This window comes from Schistocerca piceifrons, chromosome 2 (genome assembly GCF_021461385.2).
Source record: "Schistocerca piceifrons isolate TAMUIC-IGC-003096 chromosome 2, iqSchPice1.1, whole genome shotgun sequence".
In the NCBI taxonomy this organism is placed as follows: domain Eukaryota; kingdom Metazoa; phylum Arthropoda; class Insecta; order Orthoptera; family Acrididae; genus Schistocerca; species Schistocerca piceifrons.
In genome coordinates, this window is record NC_060139.1 from 356,137,827 (window position 1) to 356,158,583 (window position 20,757).

At 49.4% G+C, this 20,757-nt stretch overlaps 18 non-coding genes across 18 annotated transcripts; 6 read left to right on the forward strand and 12 right to left on the reverse strand.

Moving 5' to 3' along the window:
• Positions 1–904: 904 nt before the first annotated feature.
• Positions 905–976, reverse strand: Trnap-cgg. The gene has a single exon. It is a non-coding gene; the product is annotated as a tRNA-Pro (tRNA).
• A 235-nt stretch (positions 977–1,211) lies between these two features.
• Trnav-uac lies at positions 1,212–1,284 on the forward strand. Its single transcript has one exon. It is a non-coding gene; the product is annotated as a tRNA-Val (tRNA).
• A 1,400-nt stretch (positions 1,285–2,684) lies between these two features.
• On the reverse strand, positions 2,685–2,756 carry Trnap-ugg. The gene has a single exon. It is a non-coding gene; the product is annotated as a tRNA-Pro (tRNA).
• Positions 2,757–4,395: 1,639 nt separating this feature from the next.
• Positions 4,396–4,467, reverse strand: Trnap-cgg. The gene has a single exon. It is a non-coding gene; the product is annotated as a tRNA-Pro (tRNA).
• A 235-nt stretch (positions 4,468–4,702) lies between these two features.
• Trnav-uac lies at positions 4,703–4,775 on the forward strand. Its single transcript has one exon. It is a non-coding gene; the product is annotated as a tRNA-Val (tRNA).
• Positions 4,776–6,180: 1,405 nt separating this feature from the next.
• On the reverse strand, positions 6,181–6,252 carry Trnap-ugg. The gene has a single exon. It is a non-coding gene; the product is annotated as a tRNA-Pro (tRNA).
• Positions 6,253–7,892: 1,640 nt separating this feature from the next.
• Positions 7,893–7,964, reverse strand: Trnap-cgg. The gene has a single exon. It is a non-coding gene; the product is annotated as a tRNA-Pro (tRNA).
• Positions 7,965–8,199: 235 nt separating this feature from the next.
• On the forward strand, positions 8,200–8,272 carry Trnav-uac. The gene has a single exon. It is a non-coding gene; the product is annotated as a tRNA-Val (tRNA).
• A 1,406-nt stretch (positions 8,273–9,678) lies between these two features.
• Positions 9,679–9,750, reverse strand: Trnap-ugg. Its single transcript has one exon. It is a non-coding gene; the product is annotated as a tRNA-Pro (tRNA).
• Positions 9,751–11,389: 1,639 nt separating this feature from the next.
• On the reverse strand, positions 11,390–11,461 carry Trnap-cgg. The gene has a single exon. It is a non-coding gene; the product is annotated as a tRNA-Pro (tRNA).
• Positions 11,462–11,696: 235 nt separating this feature from the next.
• Positions 11,697–11,769, forward strand: Trnav-uac. The gene has a single exon. It is a non-coding gene; the product is annotated as a tRNA-Val (tRNA).
• Positions 11,770–13,178: 1,409 nt separating this feature from the next.
• Trnap-ugg lies at positions 13,179–13,250 on the reverse strand. Its single transcript has one exon. It is a non-coding gene; the product is annotated as a tRNA-Pro (tRNA).
• A 1,639-nt stretch (positions 13,251–14,889) lies between these two features.
• Trnap-cgg lies at positions 14,890–14,961 on the reverse strand. Its single transcript has one exon. It is a non-coding gene; the product is annotated as a tRNA-Pro (tRNA).
• A 235-nt stretch (positions 14,962–15,196) lies between these two features.
• On the forward strand, positions 15,197–15,269 carry Trnav-uac. The gene has a single exon. It is a non-coding gene; the product is annotated as a tRNA-Val (tRNA).
• Positions 15,270–16,679: 1,410 nt separating this feature from the next.
• Trnap-ugg lies at positions 16,680–16,751 on the reverse strand. Its single transcript has one exon. It is a non-coding gene; the product is annotated as a tRNA-Pro (tRNA).
• A 1,639-nt stretch (positions 16,752–18,390) lies between these two features.
• Trnap-cgg lies at positions 18,391–18,462 on the reverse strand. The gene has a single exon. It is a non-coding gene; the product is annotated as a tRNA-Pro (tRNA).
• Positions 18,463–18,697: 235 nt separating this feature from the next.
• On the forward strand, positions 18,698–18,770 carry Trnav-uac. Its single transcript has one exon. It is a non-coding gene; the product is annotated as a tRNA-Val (tRNA).
• A 1,406-nt stretch (positions 18,771–20,176) lies between these two features.
• Trnap-ugg lies at positions 20,177–20,248 on the reverse strand. Its single transcript has one exon. It is a non-coding gene; the product is annotated as a tRNA-Pro (tRNA).
• Between the last annotated feature and the right edge of the window lie 509 nt (positions 20,249–20,757).

Sequence of the window (20,757 nt, forward strand, 5' to 3'; positions counted from 1 at the left end):
TCTGCAGATCGACAGATGATAGTGTGGAAATTTCGGCAAGCGGTGGCTAAGGGTTAAGAGAAGCCAAACGCACTAAACACAAGAAAGTCGGGAAACCGAAGCACACAACTCATAACGAAAAGATTGCGGAATGCAGTGCGAAAGCAAAACTTCGAGAAGACCAACTCTGAAGCCATCGGCGAGCTAGGAATTATTCCGCACAAGAAGCGATCATGTAGGAAGAGCGAGCCGAAGCTGTCGCTCGACCACACAATAAATTTTTGCTTAATCCCAATTTGCAGTACCGGTTCGACACTAGAATACTGCGCCTTGGTTCTTCCAAAAGCGATAGTAATAAGCACGTCCACTGCAGTGTCATTTGGGGTAGTGAGTCAGACATGGGGAGGATATGAGGCGGGTGGAATATGCAACGGCAGGGGCATTGCAGGGCGGCCGCCGACTCCTTGGGCTGTGGCGCGCCGGTGCCGGCGGCGGCCTGGCTGGGCTGCTGGTGCCTCCATGTAGAGCTGCCGCCGAGCCCAGGCACCGTGCCGCTAACGAAGCGATTGCCTTTGGTGACATCTTTTGCAATAACGACTGCGCGAATCGACGGTATCTCGTAAGGAAGGAAAGAGCAGCAGCTGCCGCCGAGCCCAGGCGCCGTGCCTAACACGCAGAAGGTCCCCGGCTCGATTGCGGGCGGAAACCCGTTTTCGTCGCACTCAGCAAGACACTTGCTACGATCTCTACTGTGACCATTTAAATCAACTTCAAACGTTCCATCAGCAGGGTGCACATGGCTCAAATGAAACATGAAACGGTTTCAGAACTGGTTGTCGGATTTTAGCGCTGACTTGGAGGCCTGGAAATGCGCGAAACAGCCGCCGCCATGCGATTTGTTACCGCACCGTTGTACAAAACGCAAGGGCTCGTCCGGGATTTGAACCCGGGACCTCCTGCACCCGAAGCAGGAATCATACCCCTAGACCAACGAGCCTATTCGTTCCGAAAACGCACTGCATGTGAATGACGCCACCTTTGATGGTCTCACCATGTAGGGCTGCAGCTCAGCCAGCGTTCTCCCTGTCTGTCGCGGTTGGATTGTTTCCATCGACGTCTTTTACTACAGGAACTTCACGAATCGGAGGGAGCTCGTAGCCGATGCCCTTGCTAACACAGAAGACAAACTGTTGCTATTACGAGTCTCCGGGTGGTACATGAAAAGAACCGTCGTTTCCGTGGTGTAGCGGTTATCACGTCTGCTTTACACGCAGAAGGTCCCCGGTTCGATCCCGGGCGGGAACACAACAATTTTAATCTATATTTCGGATTTCATTTCCGAGATGACCTGACGTCCGCGTATGCAGAGACAAGCAATGTCGTATGCTAGACGGATAGGGCGTCATTTTACGGTCAAATACTGTTGCTCTCTTATTGCACCGGTATTTGGTAACTGAGAACGCCCCTAGCTCCATTATGGCTGGCAAAATTTATAATCCGGTTCTTCAGGGCTACTTCAAGTGCGCTTGCTACTGGCTTTCCTGAGCTCACCCTACTCGCCTTGTCACAGCTCTGTCAAAGTGTGATGCTAACTAATAATGAGAAACTCTTAGCCACGCTCAATCTTACATGCCACCCCTTGGTTGTTGCCGTCGCTAGTAAGATGAGGGTAGACTGTCGCACAATTAAGCTGAATCTCCACTCACGGTGCACATATCCCGCAAAGACAACCTTGTTTTCCGTTGCATGCAAAATTACCGTCTGCTTTTCTACCGAATTCCACCTACGTACTTTACTGGTGCCGCATTCTTGTTATATCCACGTGCTATAACAGGCGTCTACTCTTCATTGAGGAGCTGCAACCGGGGCTGAGTTCCACCTACTCTTCAGCACGGTCAAAATGGCAGGGCTCGTCCGGGATTTGAACCCGGGACCTCCTGCACCCAAAGCAGGAATCATACCCCCTTTTTTTTTTTTTTTTTTTTTTAATTTTTTTTCGTTTTTAGATTGGGAAATTGCATCTGCTACCACCTGTACCCGAAACCTTCGTAATCGCCTTCACGCGTCGGACCAGAGTGTCAATTGCTCACGTCGAATAAGAAATTCGTTTGATATTGACGGCGAGCTTTTTGCGCTGACTCAGCCACTGACGTGCGATCAGTTTGCACAAAACGCGAGGGCTCGTCCGGGATTTGAACCCGGGACCTCCTGCACCCTAAGCAGGAATTATACCCATTTTTTTTTTTTTTTTTTTTTTTTTTTTTGAACCTGTCTCCGCTGTTAGGACACTAAGCAGTGTGGTTAGCTGCATTCAGCCCCCGTGGCAATGTCTTGCAGTCCTCCAGCTTTGTTGACCACAGTTAGGTGCCTCGATAAGAGGTGGACAGGTGTCGCATCGCTCTCGCCGTCACTTGTTACCACGAATCGTACTTAACGTAGTTTTCTGCAAGCGTCAGTCGAGCTAAGTCGGGCCAAGTCGCATAAGAGGAGCAACAAAATGCGCATTTCCGGTACCGGGAATCGAACCCCGGCCTCCTGGGTGAGAGCCAGGTACCCCAGCCACTTTTTTTTTTTATTTTTTTTTTTTAACGCGTCGGACCAGAGTGTCAATTGCTCACATCGAATAAGAAGTTCATTTGATATTGACGGCGAGCTTTTTGCGCTGACTCAGCCACTGACGTGCGATCAGTTTGCACAAAACGCTAGGGCTCGTCCGGGATTTGAACCCGGGACCTCCTGCACCCAAAGCAGGAATCATACCCCTAGACCAACGAGCCACCTGGCTGGAGCAGTCAAGTTAATCCCAAGTAGTGCGCCTCACAGGGAACACAAACTTTCACGTGAATTCCCAAGATAAACGCTTTCTGCAGGCAGCACTCACCACTGATGAGAAGAATATTAAAGGCAACGAATAAAAAGCGAAATAACTGCATCGAGCACTGCTTATGAACAGCCGGCAGTGCCTCAGTTTCGGTATGTGGTTTCTCAGGGTTAAGAGAAGGCGAATGCACTAAACAAAAGAACATCGGGAAACCAAGCACCAACTCATAACGAAAAGATTGCACAATATACTGCAAGCAAAATTTCCAGAAGACGGATACTGAAGACGCCGCAGACAAAAGAATTATTCTATGCAGTAACGAATATCTAGGAAGCGTGAATTGCATGTGCTGCTCCACCACACAACTTCTTTTGATACTGTTTTACTTATTCTAAATTTTCATTACCTCATCGTCTCTAGAATACTGTGCGGTTATCACCTGGTTTCCAACAGCGATAGTAGTAAGTAAATCGACTACAAAGTCTTTCAAAGTAGGTCAGACACAAAAAAAAAATCGGAGCTGCGTGTAGCTCATGTCATTCTGCTTTCAATCGTGAATCTCCGGCTGGGAGTAGTGGCGTACTTCTGTAATCCAAGCTTCTGGGAGGCCGTTGTGTGGGAGAGATCTGGAAACAACTACAGATTCGACCGTTCCACGAGCTCAGGAACGGCCGCGATGCCTTCATCGAGCTCTGCAGATCGACAGATGATAGTGTGGAAATTTCGGCAAGCGGTGGCTAAGGGTTAAGAGAAGCCAAACGCACTAAACACAAGAAAGTCGGGAAACCGAAGCACACAACTCATAACGAAAAGATTGCGGAATGCAGTGCGAAAGCAAAACTTCGAGAAGACCAACTCTGAAGCCATCGGCGAGCTAGGAATTATTCCGCACAAGAAGCGATCATGTAGGAAGAGCGAGCCGAAGCTGTCGCTCGACCACACAATAAATTTTTGCTTAATCCCAATTTGCAGTACCGGTTCGACACTAGAATACTGCGCCTTGGTTCTTCCAAAAGCGATAGTAATAAGCACGTCCACTGCAGTGTCATTTGGGGTAGTGAGTCAGACATGGGGAGGATATGAGGCGGGTGGAATATGCAACGGCAGGGGCATTGCAGGGCGGCCGCCGACTCCTTGGGCTGTGGCGCGCCGGTGCCGGCGGCGGCCTGGCTGGGCTGCTGGTGCCTCCATGTAGAGCTGCCGCCGAGCCCAGGCACCGTGCCGCTAACGAAGCGATTGCCTTTGGTGACATCTTTTGCAATAACGACTGCGCGAATCGACGGTATCTCGTAAGGAAGGAAAGAGCAGCAGCTGCCGCCGAGCCCAGGCGCCGTGCCTAACACGCAGAAGGTCCCCGGCTCGATTGCGGGCGGAAACCCGTTTTCGTCGCACTCAGCAAGACACTTGCTACGATCTCTACTGTGACCATTTAAATCAACTTCAAACGTTCCATCAGCAGGGTTCACATGGCTCAAATGAAACATGAAACGGTTTCAGAACTGGTTGTCGGATTTTAGCGCTGACTTGGAGGCCTGGAAATGCGCGAAACAGCCGCCGCCATGCGATTTGTTACCGCACCGTTGTACAAAACGCAAGGGCTCGTCCGGGATTTGAACCCGGGACCTCCTGCACCCGAAGCAGGAATCATACCCCTAGACCAACGAGCCTATTCGTTCCGAAAACGCACTGCATGTGAATGACGCCACCTTTGATGGTCTCACCATGTAGGGCTGCAGCTCAGCCAGCGTTCTCCCTGTCTGTCGCGGTTGGATTGTTTCCATCGACGTCTTTTACTACAGGAACTTCACGAATCGGAGGGAGCTCGTAGCCGATGCCCTTGCTAACACAGAAGACAAACTGTTGCTATTACGAGTCTCCGGGTGGTACATGAAAAGAACCGTCGTTTCCGTGGTGTAGCGGTTATCACGTCTGCTTTACACGCAGAAGGTCCCCGGTTCGATCCCGGGCGGGAACACAACAATTTTAATCTATATTTCGGATTTCATTTCCGAGATGACCTGACGTCCGCGTATGCAGAGACAAGCAATGTCGTATGCTAGACGGATAGGGCGTCATTTTACGGTCAAATACTGTTGCTCTCTTATTGCACCGGTATTTGGTAACTGAGAACGCCCCTAGCTCCATTATGGCTGGCAAAATTTATAATCCGGTTCTTCAGGGCTACTTCAAGTGCGCTTGCTACTGGCTTTCCTGAGCTCACCCTACTCGCCTTGTCACAGCTCTGTCAAAGTGTGATGCTAACTAATAATGAGAAACTCTTAGCCACGCTCAATCTTACATGCCACCCCTTGGTTGTTGCCGTCGCTAGTAAGATGAGGGTAGACTGTCGCACAATTAAGCTGAATCTCCACTCACGGTGCACATATCCCGCAAAGACAACCTTGTTTTCCGTTGCATGCAAAATTACCGTCTGCTTTTCTACCGAATTCCACCTACGTACTTTACTGGTGCCGCATTCTTGTTATATCCACGTGCTATAACAGGCGTCTACTCTTCATTGAGGAGCTGCAACCGGGGCTGAGTTCCACCTACTCTTCAGCACGGTCAAAATGGCAGGGCTCGTCCGGGATTTGAACCCGGGACCTCCTGCACCCAAAGCAGGAATCATACCCCCTTTTTTTTTTTTTTTTTTTTAATTTTTTTTCGTTTTTAGATTGGGAAATTGCATCTGCTACCACCTGTACCCGAAACCTTCGTAATCGCCTTCACGCGTCGGACCAGAGTGTCAATTGCTCACGTCGAATAAGAAATTCGTTTGATATTGACGGCGAGCTTTTTGCGCTGACTCAGCCACTGACGTGCGATCAGTTTGCACAAAACGCGAGGGCTCGTCCGGGATTTGAACCCGGGACCTCCTGCACTCTAAGCAGGAATTATACCCATTTTTTTTTTTTTTTTTTTTTTTTTGAACCTGTCTCCGCTGTTAGGACACTAAGCAGTGTGGTTAGCTGCATTCAGCCCCCGTGGCAATGTCTTGCAGTCCTCCAGCTTTGTTGACCACAGTTAGGTGCCTCGATAAGAGGTGGACAGGTGTCGCATCGCTCTCGCCGTCACTTGTTACCACGAATCGTACTTAACGTAGTTTTCTGCAAGCGTCAGCGTAGCGTCAGTCGAGCTAAGTCGGGCCAAGTCGCATAAGAGGAGCAACAAAATGCGCATTTCCGGTACCGGGAATCGAACCCCGGCCTCCTGGGTGAGAGCCAGGTACCCCAGCCACTTTTTTTTTTTATTTTTTTTTTTTAACGCGTCGGACCAGAGTGTCAATTGCTCACATCGAATAAGAAGTTCATTTGATATTGACGGCGAGCTTTTTGCGCTGACTCAGCCACTGACGTGCGATCAGTTTGCACAAAACGCTAGGGCTCGTCCGGGATTTGAACCCGGGACCTCCTGCACCCAAAGCAGGAATCATACCCCTAGACCAACGAGCCACCTGGCTGGAGCAGTCAAGTTAATCCCAAGTAGTGCGCCTCACAGGGAACACAAACTTTCACGTGAATTCGCAAGATAAACGCTTTCTGCAGGCAGCACTCACCACTGATGAGAAGAATATTAAAGGCAACGAATAAAAAGCGAAATAACTGCATCGAGCACTGCTTATGAACAGCCGGCAGTGCCTCAGTTTCGGTATGTGGTTTCTCAGGGTTAAGAGAAGGCGAATGCACTAAACAAAAGAACATCGGGAAACCAAGCACCAACTCATAACGAAAAGATTGCACAATATACTGCAAGCAAAATTTCCAGAAGACGGATACTGAAGACGCCGCAGACAAAAGAATTATTCTATGCAGTAACGAATATCTAGGAAGCGTGAATTGCATGTGCTGCTCCACCACACAACTTCTTTTGATACTGTTTTACTTATTCTAAATTTTCATTACCTCATCGTCTCTAGAATACTGTGCGGTTATCACCTGGTTTCCAACAGCGATAGTAGTAAGTAAATCGACTACAAAGTCTTTCAAAGTAGGTCAGACACAAAAAAAAAAATCGGAGCTGCGTGTAGCTCATGTCATTCTGCTTTCAATCGTGAATCTCCGGCTGGGAGTAGTGGCGTACTTCTGTAATCCAAGCTTCTGGGAGGCCGTTGTGTGGGAGAGATCTGGAAACAACTACAGATTCGACCGTTCCACGAGCTCAGGAACGGCCGCGATGCCTTCATCGAGCTCTGCAGATCGACAGATGATAGTGTGGAAATTTCGGCAAGCGGTGGCTAAGGGTTAAGAGAAGCCAAACGCACTAAACACAAGAAAGTCGGGAAACCGAAGCACACAACTCATAACGAAAAGATTGCGGAATGCAGTGCGAAAGCAAAACTTCGAGAAGACCAACTCTGAAGCCATCGGCGAGCTAGGAATTATTCCGCACAAGAAGCGATCATGTAGGAAGAGCGAGCCGAAGCTGTCGCTCGACCACACAATAAATTTTTGCTTAATCCCAATTTGCAGTACCGGTTCGACACTAGAATACTGCGCCTTGGTTCTTCCAAAAGCGATAGTAATAAGCACGTCCACTGCAGTGTCATTTGGGGTAGTGAGTCAGACATGGGGAGGATATGAGGCGGGTGGAATATGCAACGGCAGGGGCATTGCAGGGCGGCCGCCGACTCCTTGGGCTGTGGCGCGCCGGTGCCGGCGGCGGCCTGGCTGGGCTGCTGGTGCCTCCATGTAGAGCTGCCGCCGAGCCCAGGCACCGTGCCGCTAACGAAGCGATTGCCTTTGGTGACATCTTTTGCAATAACGACTGCGCGAATCGACGGTATCTCGTAAGGAAGGAAAGAGCAGCAGCTGCCGCCGAGCCCAGGCGCCGTGCCTAACACGCAGAAGGTCCCCGGCTCGATTGCGGGCGGAAACCCGTTTTCGTCGCACTCAGCAAGACACTTGCTACGATCTCTACTGTGACCATTTAAATCAACTTCAAACGTTCCATCAGCAGGGTTCACATGGCTCAAATGAAACATGAAACGGTTTCAGAACTGGTTGTCGGATTTTAGCGCTGACTTGGAGGCCTGGAAATGCGCGAAACAGCCGCCGCCATGCGATTTGTTACCGCACCGTTGTACAAAACGCAAGGGCTCGTCCGGGATTTGAACCCGGGACCTCCTGCACCCGAAGCAGGAATCATACCCCTAGACCAACGAGCCTATTCGTTCCGAAAACGCACTGCATGTGAATGACGCCACCTTTGATGGTCTCACCATGTAGGGCTGCAGCTCAGCCAGCGTTCTCCCTGTCTGTCGCGGTTGGATTGTTTCCATCGACGTCTTTTACTACAGGAACTTCACGAATCGGAGGGAGCTCGTAGCCGATGCCCTTGCTAACACAGAAGACAAACTGTTGCTATTACGAGTCTCCGGGTGGTACATGAAAAGAACCGTCGTTTCCGTGGTGTAGCGGTTATCACGTCTGCTTTACACGCAGAAGGTCCCCGGTTCGATCCCGGGCGGGAACACAACAATTTTAATCTATATTTCGGATTTCATTTCCGAGATGACCTGACGTCCGCGTATGCAGAGACAAGCAATGTCGTATGCTAGACGGATAGGGCGTCATTTTACGGTCAAATACTGTTGCTCTCTTATTGCACCGGTATTTGGTAACTGAGAACGCCCCTAGCTCCATTATGGCTGGCAAAATTTATAATCCGGTTCTTCAGGGCTACTTCAAGTGCGCTTGCTACTGGCTTTCCTGAGCTCACCCTACTCGCCTTGTCACAGCTCTGTCAAAGTGTGATGCTAACTAATAATGAGAAACTCTTAGCCACGCTCAATCTTACATGCCACCCCTTGGTTGTTGCCGTCGCTAGTAAGATGAGGGTAGACTGTCGCACAATTAAGCTGAATCTCCACTCACGGTGCACATATCCCGCAAAGACAACCTTGTTTTCCGTTGCATGCAAAATTACCGTCTGCTTTTCTACCGAATTCCACCTACGTACTTTACTGGTGCCGCATTCTTGTTATATCCACGTGCTATAACAGGCGTCTACTCTTCATTGAGGAGCTGCAACCGGGGCTGAGTTCCACCTACTCTTCAGCACGGTCAAAATGGCAGGGCTCGTCCGGGATTTGAACCCGGGACCTCCTGCACCCAAAGCAGGAATCATACCCCCTTTTTTTTTTTTTTTTTTTTAATTTTTTTTCGTTTTTAGATTGGGAAATTGCATCTGCTACCACCTGTACCCGAAACCTTCGTAATCGCCTTCACGCGTCGGACCAGAGTGTCAATTGCTCACGTCGAATAAGAAATTCGTTTGATATTGACGGCGAGCTTTTTGCGCTGACTCAGCCACTGACGTGCGATCAGTTTGCACAAAACGCGAGGGCTCGTCCGGGATTTGAACCCGGGACCTCCTGCACCCTAAGCAGGAATTATACCCATTTTTTTTTTTTTTTTTTTTTTTTTTGAACCTGTCTCCGCTGTTAGGACACTAAGCAGTGTGGTTAGCTGCATTCAGCCCCCGTGGCAATGTCTTGCAGTCCTCCAGCTTTGTTGACCACAGTTAGGTGCCTCGATAAGAGGTGGACAGGTGTCGCATCGCTCTCGCCGTCACTTGTTACCACGAATCGTACTTAACGTAGTTTTCTGCAAGCGTCAGCGTAGCGTCAGTCGAGCTAAGTCGGGCCAAGTCGCATAAGAGGAGCAACAAAATGCGCATTTCCGGTACCGGGAATCGAACCCCGGCCTCCTGGGTGAGAGCCAGGTACCCCAGCCACTTTTTTTTTTTATTTTTTTTTTTTAACGCGTCGGACCAGAGTGTCAATTGCTCACATCGAATAAGAAGTTCATTTGATATTGACGGCGAGCTTTTTGCGCTGACTCAGCCACTGACGTGCGATCAGTTTGCACAAAACGCTAGGGCTCGTCCGGGATTTGAACCCGGGACCTCCTGCACCCAAAGCAGGAATCATACCCCTAGACCAACGAGCCACCTGGCTGGAGCAGTCAAGTTAATCCCAAGTAGTGCGCCTCACAGGGAACACAAACTTTCACGTGAATTCGCAAGATAAACGCTTTCTGCAGGCAGCACTCACCACTGATGAGAAGAATATTAAAGGCAACGAATAAAAAGCGAAATAACTGCATCGAGCACTGCTTATGAACAGCCGGCAGTGCCTCAGTTTCGGTATGTGGTTTCTCAGGGTTAAGAGAAGGCGAATGCACTAAACAAAAGAACATCGGGAAACCAAGCACCAACTCATAACGAAAAGATTGCACAATATACTGCAAGCAAAATTTCCAGAAGACGGATACTGAAGACGCCGCAGACAAAAGAATTATTCTATGCAGTAACGAATATCTAGGAAGCGTGAATTGCATGTGCTGCTCCACCACACAACTTCTTTTGATACTGTTTTACTTATTCTAAATTTTCATTACCTCATCGTCTCTAGAATACTGTGCGGTTATCACCTGGTTTCCAACAGCGATAGTAGTAAGTAAATCGACTACAAAGTCTTTCAAAGTAGGTCAGACACAAAAAAAAAATCGGAGCTGCGTGTAGCTCATGTCATTCTGCTTTCAATCGTGAATCTCCGGCTGGGAGTAGTGGCGTACTTCTGTAATCCAAGCTTCTGGGAGGCCGTTGTGTGGGAGAGATCTGGAAACAACTACAGATTCGACCGTTCCACGAGCTCAGGAACGGCCGCGATGCCTTCATCGAGCTCTGCAGATCGACAGATGATAGTGTGGAAATTTCGGCAAGCGGTGGCTAAGGGTTAAGAGAAGCCAAACGCACTAAACACAAGAAAGTCGGGAAACCGAAGCACACAACTCATAACGAAAAGATTGCGGAATGCAGTGCGAAAGCAAAACTTCGAGAAGACCAACTCTGAAGCCATCGGCGAGCTAGGAATTATTCCGCACAAGAAGCGATCATGTAGGAAGAGCGAGCCGAAGCTGTCGCTCGACCACACAATAAATTTTTGCTTAATCCCAATTTGCAGTACCGGTTCGACACTAGAATACTGCGCCTTGGTTCTTCCAAAAGCGATAGTAATAAGCACGTCCACTGCAGTGTCATTTGGGGTAGTGAGTCAGACATGGGGAGGATATGAGGCGGGTGGAATATGCAACGGCAGGGGCATTGCAGGGCGGCCGCCGACTCCTTGGGCTGTGGCGCGCCGGTGCCGGCGGCGGCCTGGCTGGGCTGCTGGTGCCTCCATGTAGAGCTGCCGCCGAGCCCAGGCACCGTGCCGCTAACGAAGCGATTGCCTTTGGTGACATCTTTTGCAATAACGACTGCGCGAATCGACGGTATCTCGTAAGGAAGGAAAGAGCAGCAGCTGCCGCCGAGCCCAGGCGCCGTGCCTAACACGCAGAAGGTCCCCGGCTCGATTGCGGGCGGAAACCCGTTTTCGTCGCACTCAGCAAGACACTTGCTACGATCTCTACTGTGACCATTTAAATCAACTTCAAACGTTCCATCAGCAGGGTGCACATGGCTCAAATGAAACATGAAACGGTTTCAGAACTGGTTGTCGGATTTTAGCGCTGACTTGGAGGCCTGGAAATGCGCGAAACAGCCGCCGCCATGCGATTTGTTACCGCACCGTTGTACAAAACGCAAGGGCTCGTCCGGGATTTGAACCCGGGACCTCCTGCACCCGAAGCAGGAATCATACCCCTAGACCAACGAGCCTATTCGTTCCGAAAACGCACTGCATGTGAATGACGCCACCTTTGATGGTCTCACCATGTAGGGCTGCAGCTCAGCCAGCGTTCTCCCTGTCTGTCGCGGTTGGATTGTTTCCATCGACGTCTTTTACTACAGGAACTTCACGAATCGGAGGGAGCTCGTAGCCGATGCCCTTGCTAACACAGAAGACAAACTGTTGCTATTACGAGTCTCCGGGTGGTACATGAAAAGAACCGTCGTTTCCGTGGTGTAGCGGTTATCACGTCTGCTTTACACGCAGAAGGTCCCCGGTTCGATCCCGGGCGGGAACACAACAATTTTAATCTATATTTCGGATTTCATTTCCGAGATGACCTGACGTCCGCGTATGCAGAGACAAGCAATGTCGTATGCTAGACGGATAGGGCGTCATTTTACGGTCAAATACTGTTGCTCTCTTATTGCACCGGTATTTGGTAACTGAGAACGCCCCTAGCTCCATTATGGCTGGCAAAATTTATAATCCGGTTCTTCAGGGCTACTTCAAGTGCGCTTGCTACTGGCTTTCCTGAGCTCACCCTACTCGCCTTGTCACAGCTCTGTCAAAGTGTGATGCTAACTAATAATGAGAAACTCTTAGCCACGCTCAATCTTACATGCCACCCCTTGGTTGTTGCCGTCGCTAGTAAGATGAGGGTAGACTGTCGCACAATTAAGCTGAATCTCCACTCACGGTGCACATATCCCGCAAAGACAACCTTGTTTTCCGTTGCATGCAAAATTACCGTCTGCTTTTCTACCGAATTCCACCTACGTACTTTACTGGTGCCGCATTCTTGTTATATCCACGTGCTATAACAGGCGTCTACTCTTCATTGAGGAGCTGCAACCGGGGCTGAGTTCCACCTACTCTTCAGCACGGTCAAAATGGCAGGGCTCGTCCGGGATTTGAACCCGGGACCTCCTGCACCCAAAGCAGGAATCATACCCCCTTTTTTTTTTTTTTTTTTTTAATTTTTTTTCGTTTTTAGATTGGGAAATTGCATCTGCTACCACCTGTACCCGAAACCTTCGTAATCGCCTTCACGCGTCGGACCAGAGTGTCAATTGCTCACGTCGAATAAGAAATTCGTTTGATATTGACGGCGAGCTTTTTGCGCTGACTCAGCCACTGACGTGCGATCAGTTTGCACAAAACGCGAGGGCTCGTCCGGGATTTGAACCCGGGACCTCCTGCACCCTAAGCAGGAATTATACCCATTTTTTTTTTTTTTTTTTTTTTTTTTTTTGAACCTGTCTCCGCTGTTAGGACACTAAGCAGTGTGGTTAGCTGCATTCAGCCCCCGTGGCAATGTCTTGCAGTCCTCCAGCTTTGTTGACCACAGTTAGGTGCCTCGATAAGAGGTGGACAGGTGTCGCATCGCTCTCGCCGTCACTTGTTACCACGAATCGTACTTAACGTAGTTTTCTGCAAGCGTCAGCGTAGCGTCAGTCGAGCTAAGTCGGGCCAAGTCGCATAAGAGGAGCAACAAAATGCGCATTTCCGGTACCGGGAATCGAACCCCGGCCTCCTGGGTGAGAGCCAGGTACCCCAGCCACTTTTTTTTTTTATTTTTTTTTTTTAACGCGTCGGACCAGAGTGTCAATTGCTCACATCGAATAAGAAGTTCATTTGATATTGACGGCGAGCTTTTTGCGCTGACTCAGCCACTGACGTGCGATCAGTTTGCACAAAACGCTAGGGCTCGTCCGGGATTTGAACCCGGGACCTCCTGCACCCAAAGCAGGAATCATACCCCTAGACCAACGAGCCACCTGGCTGGAGCAGTCAAGTTAATCCCAAGTAGTGCGCCTCACAGGGAACACAAACTTTCACGTGAATTCGCAAGATAAACGCTTTCTGCAGGCAGCACTCACCACTGATGAGAAGAATATTAAAGGCAACGAATAAAAAGCGAAATAACTGCATCGAGCACTGCTTATGAACAGCCGGCAGTGCCTCAGTTTCGGTATGTGGTTTCTCAGGGTTAAGAGAAGGCGAATGCACTAAACAAAAGAACATCGGGAAACCAAGCACCAACTCATAACGAAAAGATTGCACAATATACTGCAAGCAAAATTTCCAGAAGACGGATACTGAAGACGCCGCAGACAAAAGAATTATTCTATGCAGTAACGAATATCTAGGAAGCGTGAATTGCATGTGCTGCTCCACCACACAACTTCTTTTGATACTGTTTTACTTATTCTAAATTTTCATTACCTCATCGTCTCTAGAATACTGTGCGGTTATCACCTGGTTTCCAACAGCGATAGTAGTAAGTAAATCGACTACAAAGTCTTTCAAAGTAGGTCAGACACAAAAAAAAAATCGGAGCTGCGTGTAGCTCATGTCATTCTGCTTTCAATCGTGAATCTCCGGCTGGGAGTAGTGGCGTACTTCTGTAATCCAAGCTTCTGGGAGGCCGTTGTGTGGGAGAGATCTGGAAACAACTACAGATTCGACCGTTCCACGAGCTCAGGAACGGCCGCGATGCCTTCATCGAGCTCTGCAGATCGACAGATGATAGTGTGGAAATTTCGGCAAGCGGTGGCTAAGGGTTAAGAGAAGCCAAACGCACTAAACACAAGAAAGTCGGGAAACCGAAGCACACAACTCATAACGAAAAGATTGCGGAATGCAGTGCGAAAGCAAAACTTCGAGAAGACCAACTCTGAAGCCATCGGCGAGCTAGGAATTATTCCGCACAAGAAGCGATCATGTAGGAAGAGCGAGCCGAAGCTGTCGCTCGACCACACAATAAATTTTTGCTTAATCCCAATTTGCAGTACCGGTTCGACACTAGAATACTGCGCCTTGGTTCTTCCAAAAGCGATAGTAATAAGCACGTCCACTGCAGTGTCATTTGGGGTAGTGAGTCAGACATGGGGAGGATATGAGGCGGGTGGAATATGCAACGGCAGGGGCATTGCAGGGCGGCCGCCGACTCCTTGGGCTGTGGCGCGCCGGTGCCGGCGGCGGCCTGGCTGGGCTGCTGGTGCCTCCATGTAGAGCTGCCGCCGAGCCCAGGCACCGTGCCGCTAACGAAGCGATTGCCTTTGGTGACATCTTTTGCAATAACGACTGCGCGAATCGACGGTATCTCGTAAGGAAGGAAAGAGCAGCAGCTGCCGCCGAGCCCAGGCGCCGTGCCTAACACGCAGAAGGTCCCCGGCTCGATTGCGGGCGGAAACCCGTTTTCGTCGCACTCAGCAAGACACTTGCTACGATCTCTACTGTGACCATTTAAATCAACTTCAAACGTTCCATCAGCAGGGTTCACATGGCTCAAATGAAACATGAAACGGTTTCAGAACTGGTTGTCGGATTTTAGCGCTGACTTGGAGGCCTGGAAATGCGCGAAACAGCCGCCGCCATGCGATTTGTTACCGCACCGTTGTACAAAACGCAAGGGCTCGTCCGGGATTTGAACCCGGGACCTCCTGCACCCGAAGCAGGAATCATACCCCTAGACCAACGAGCCTATTCGTTCCGAAAACGCACTGCATGTGAATGACGCCACCTTTGATGGTCTCACCATGTAGGGCTGCAGCTCAGCCAGCGTTCTCCCTGTCTGTCGCGGTTGGATTGTTTCCATCGACGTCTTTTACTACAGGAACTTCACGAATCGGAGGGAGCTCGTAGCCGATGCCCTTGCTAACACAGAAGACAAACTGTTGCTATTACGAGTCTCCGGGTGGTACATGAAAAGAACCGTCGTTTCCGTGGTGTAGCGGTTATCACGTCTGCTTTACACGCAGAAGGTCCCCGGTTCGATCCCGGGCGGGAACACAACAATTTTAATCTATATTTCGGATTTCATTTCCGAGATGACCTGACGTCCGCGTATGCAGAGACAAGCAATGTCGTATGCTAGACGGATAGGGCGTCATTTTACGGTCAAATACTGTTGCTCTCTTATTGCACCGGTATTTGGTAACTGAGAACGCCCCTAGCTCCATTATGGCTGGCAAAATTTATAATCCGGTTCTTCAGGGCTACTTCAAGTGCGCTTGCTACTGGCTTTCCTGAGCTCACCCTACTCGCCTTGTCACAGCTCTGTCAAAGTGTGATGCTAACTAATAATGAGAAACTCTTAGCCACGCTCAATCTTACATGCCACCCCTTGGTTGTTGCCGTCGCTAGTAAGATGAGGGTAGACTGTCGCACAATTAAGCTGAATCTCCACTCACGGTGCACATATCCCGCAAAGACAACCTTGTTTTCCGTTGCATGCAAAATTACCGTCTGCTTTTCTACCGAATTCCACCTACGTACTTTACTGGTGCCGCATTCTTGTTATATCCACGTGCTATAACAGGCGTCTACTCTTCATTGAGGAGCTGCAACCGGGGCTGAGTTCCACCTACTCTTCAGCACGGTCAAAATGGCAGGGCTCGTCCGGGATTTGAACCCGGGACCTCCTGCACCCAAAGCAGGAATCATACCCCCTTTTTTTTTTTTTTTTTTTTAATTTTTTTTCGTTTTTAGATTGGGAAATTGCATCTGCTACCACCTGTACCCGAAACCTTCGTAATCGCCTTCACGCGTCGGACCAGAGTGTCAATTGCTCACGTCGAATAAGAAATTCGTTTGATATTGACGGCGAGCTTTTTGCGCTGACTCAGCCACTGACGTGCGATCAGTTTGCACAAAACGCGAGGGCTCGTCCGGGATTTGAACCCGGGACCTCCTGCACCCTAAGCAGGAATTATACCCATTTTTTTTTTTTTTTTTTTTTTTTTTTGAACCTGTCTCCGCTGTTAGGACACTAAGCAGTGTGGTTAGCTGCATTCAGCCCCCGTGGCAATGTCTTGCAGTCCTCCAGCTTTGTTGACCACAGTTAGGTGCCTCGATAAGAGGTGGACAGGTGTCGCATCGCTCTCGCCGTCACTTGTTACCACGAATCGTACTTAACGTAGTTTTCTGCAAGCGTCAGCGTAGCGTCAGTCGAGCTAAGTCGGGCCAAGTCGCATAAGAGGAGCAACAAAATGCGCATTTCCGGTACCGGGAATCGAACCCCGGCCTCCTGGGTGAGAGCCAGGTACCCCAGCCACTTTTTTTTTTTTTATTTTTTTTTTTTTAACGCGTCGGACCAGAGTGTCAATTGCTCACATCGAATAAGAAGTTCATTTGATATTGACGGCGAGCTTTTTGCGCTGACTCAGCCACTGACGTGCGATCAGTTTGCACAAAACGCTAGGGCTCGTCCGGGATTTGAACCCGGGACCTCCTGCACCCAAAGCAGGAATCATACCCCTAGACCAACGAGCCACCTGGCTGGAGCAGTCAAGTTAATCCCAAGTAGTGCGCCTCACAGGGAACACAAACTTTCACGTGAATTCGCAAGATAAACGCTTTCTGCAGGCAGCACTCACCACTGATGAGAAGAATATTAAAGGCAACGAATAAAAAGCGAAATAACTGCATCGAGCACTGCTTATGAACAGCCGGCAGTGCCTCAGTTTCGGTATGTGGTTTCTCAGGGTTAAGAGAAGGCGAATGCACTAAACAAAAGAACATCGGGAAACCAAGCACCAACTCATAACGAAAAGATTGCACAATATACTGCAAGCAAAATTTCCAGAAGACGGATACTGAAGACGCCGCAGACAAAAGAATTATTCTATGCAGTAACGAATATCTAGGAAGCGTGAATTGCATGTGCTGCTCCACCACACAACTTCTTTTGATACTGTTTTACTTATTCTAAATTTTCATTACCTCATCGTCTCTAGAATACTGTGCGGTTATCACCTGGTTTCCAACAGCGATAGTAGTAAGTAAATCGACTACAAAGTCTTTCAAAGTAGGTCAGACACAAAAAAAAAATCGGAGCTGCGTGTAGCTCATGTCATTCTGCTTTCAATCGTGAATCTCCGGCTGGGAGTAGTGGCGTACTTCTGTAATCCAAGCTTCTGGGAGGCCGTTGTGTGGGAGAGATCTGGAAACAACTACAGATTCGACCGTTCCACGAGCTCAGGAACGGCCGCGATGCCTTCATCGAGCTCTGCAGATCGACAGATGATAGTGTGGAAATTTCGGCAAGCGGTGGCTAAGGGTTAAGAGAAGCCAAACGCACTAAACACAAGAAAGTCGGGAAACCGAAGCACACAACTCATAACGAAAAGATTGCGGAATGCAGTGCGAAAGCAAAACTTCGAGAAGACCAACTCTGAAGCCATCGGCGAGCTAGGAATTATTCCGCACAAGAAGCGATCATGTAGGAAGAGCGAGCCGAAGCTGTCGCTCGACCACACAATAAATTTTTGCTTAATCCCAATTTGCAGTACCGGTTCGACACTAGAATACTGCGCCTTGGTTCTTCCAAAAGCGATAGTAATAAGCACGTCCACTGCAGTGTCATTTGGGGTAGTGAGTCAGACATGGGGAGGATATGAGGCGGGTGGAATATGCAACGGCAGGGGCATTGCAGGGCGGCCGCCGACTCCTTGGGCTGTGGCGCGCCGGTGCCGGCGGCGGCCTGGCTGGGCTGCTGGTGCCTCCATGTAGAGCTGCCGCCGAGCCCAGGCACCGTGCCGCTAACGAAGCGATTGCCTTTGGTGACATCTTTTGCAATAACGACTGCGCGAATCGACGGTATCTCGTAAGGAAGGAAAGAGCAGCAGCTGCCGCCGAGCCCAGGCGCCGTGCCTAACACGCAGAAGGTCCCCGGCTCGATTGCGGGCGGAAACCCGTTTTCGTCGCACTCAGCAAGACACTTGCTACGATCTCTACTGTGACCATTTAAATCAACTTCAAACGTTCCATCAGCAGGGTGCACATGGCTCAAATGAAACATGAAACGGTTTCAGAACTGGTTGTCGGATTTTAGCGCTGACTTGGAGGCCTGGAAATGCGCGAAACAGCCGCCGCCATGCGATTTGTTACCGCACCGTTGTACAAAACGCAAGGGCTCGTCCGGGATTTGAACCCGGGACCTCCTGCACCCGAAGCAGGAATCATACCCCTAGACCAACGAGCCTATTCGTTCCGAAAACGCACTGCATGTGAATGACGCCACCTTTGATGGTCTCACCATGTAGGGCTGCAGCTCAGCCAGCGTTCTCCCTGTCTGTCGCGGTTGGATTGTTTCCATCGACGTCTTTTACTACAGGAACTTCACGAATCGGAGGGAGCTCGTAGCCGATGCCCTTGCTAACACAGAAGACAAACTGTTGCTATTACGAGTCTCCGGGTGGTACATGAAAAGAACCGTCGTTTCCGTGGTGTAGCGGTTATCACGTCTGCTTTACACGCAGAAGGTCCCCGGTTCGATCCCGGGCGGGAACACAACAATTTTAATCTATATTTCGGATTTCATTTCCGAGATGACCTGACGTCCGCGTATGCAGAGACAAGCAATGTCGTATGCTAGACGGATAGGGCGTCATTTTACGGTCAAATACTGTTGCTCTCTTATTGCACCGGTATTTGGTAACTGAGAACGCCCCTAGCTCCATTATGGCTGGCAAAATTTATAATCCGGTTCTTCAGGGCTACTTCAAGTGCGCTTGCTACTGGCTTTCCTGAGCTCACCCTACTCGCCTTGTCACAGCTCTGTCAAAGTGTGATGCTAACTAATAATGAGAAACTCTTAGCCACGCTCAATCTTACATGCCACCCCTTGGTTGTTGCCGTCGCTAGTAAGATGAGGGTAGACTGTCGCACAATTAAGCTGAATCTCCACTCACGGTGCACATATCCCGCAAAGACAACCTTGTTTTCCGTTGCATGCAAAATTACCGTCTGCTTTTCTACCGAATTCCACCTACGTACTTTACTGGTGCCGCATTCTTGTTATATCCACGTGCTATAACAGGCGTCTACTCTTCATTGAGGAGCTGCAACCGGGGCTGAGTTCCACCTACTCTTCAGCACGGTCAAAATGGCAGGGCTCGTCCGGGATTTGAACCCGGGACCTCCTGCACCCAAAGCAGGAATCATACCCCTTTTTTTTTTTTTTTTTTTTTAATTTTTTTTCGTTTTTAGATTGGGAAATTGCATCTGCTACCACCTGTACCCGAAACCTTCGTAATCGCCTTCACGCGTCGGACCAGAGTGTCAATTGCTCACGTCGAATAAGAAATTCGTTTGATATTGACGGCGAGCTTTTTGCGCTGACTCAGCCACTGACGTGCGATCAGTTTGCACAAAACGCGAGGGCTCGTCCGGGATTTGAACCCGGGACCTCCTGCACCCTAAGCAGGAATTATACCCATTTTTTTTTTTTTTTTTTTTTTTTGAACCTGTCTCCGCTGTTAGGACACTAAGCAGTGTGGTTAGCTGCATTCAGCCCCCGTGGCAATGTCTTGCAGTCCTCCAGCTTTGTTGACCACAGTTAGGTGCCTCGATAAGAGGTGGACAGGTGTCGCATCGCTCTCGCCGTCACTTGTTACCACGAATCGTACTTAACGTAGTTTTCTGCAAGCGTCAGCGTAGCGTCAGTCGAGCTAAGTCGGGCCAAGTCGCATAAGAGGAGCAACAAAATGCGCATTTCCGGTACCGGGAATCGAACCCCGGCCTCCTGGGTGAGAGCCAGGTACCCCAGCCACTTTTTTTTTTTTTATTTTTTTTTTTTAACGCGTCGGACCAGAGTGTCAATTGCTCACATCGAATAAGAAGTTCATTTGATATTGACGGCGAGCTTTTTGCGCTGACTCAGCCACTGACGTGCGATCAGTTTGCACAAAACGCTAGGGCTCGTCCGGGATTTGAACCCGGGACCTCCTGCACCCAAAGCAGGAATCATACCCCTAGACCAACGAGCCACCTGGCTGGAGCAGTCAAGTTAATCCCAAGTAGTGCGCCTCACAGGGAACACAAACTTTCACGTGAATTCGCAAGATAAACGCTTTCTGCAGGCAGCACTCACCACTGATGAGAAGAATATTAAAGGCAACGAATAAAAAGCGAAATAACTGCATCGAGCACTGCTTATGAACAGCCGGCAGTGCCTCAGTTTCGGTATGTGGTTTCTCAGGGTTAAGAGAAGGCGAATGCACTAAACAAAAGAACATCGGGAAACCAAGCACCAACTCATAACGAAAAGATTGCACAATATACTGCAAGCAAAATTTCCAGAAGACGGATACTGAAGACGCCGCAGACAAAAGAATTATTCTATGCAGTAACGAATATCTAGGAAGCGTGAATTGCATGTGCTGCTCCACCACACAACTTCTTTTGATACTGTTTTACTTATTCTAAATTTTCATTACCTCATCGTCTCTAGAATACTGTGCGGTTATCACCTGGTTTCCAACAGCGATAGTAGTAA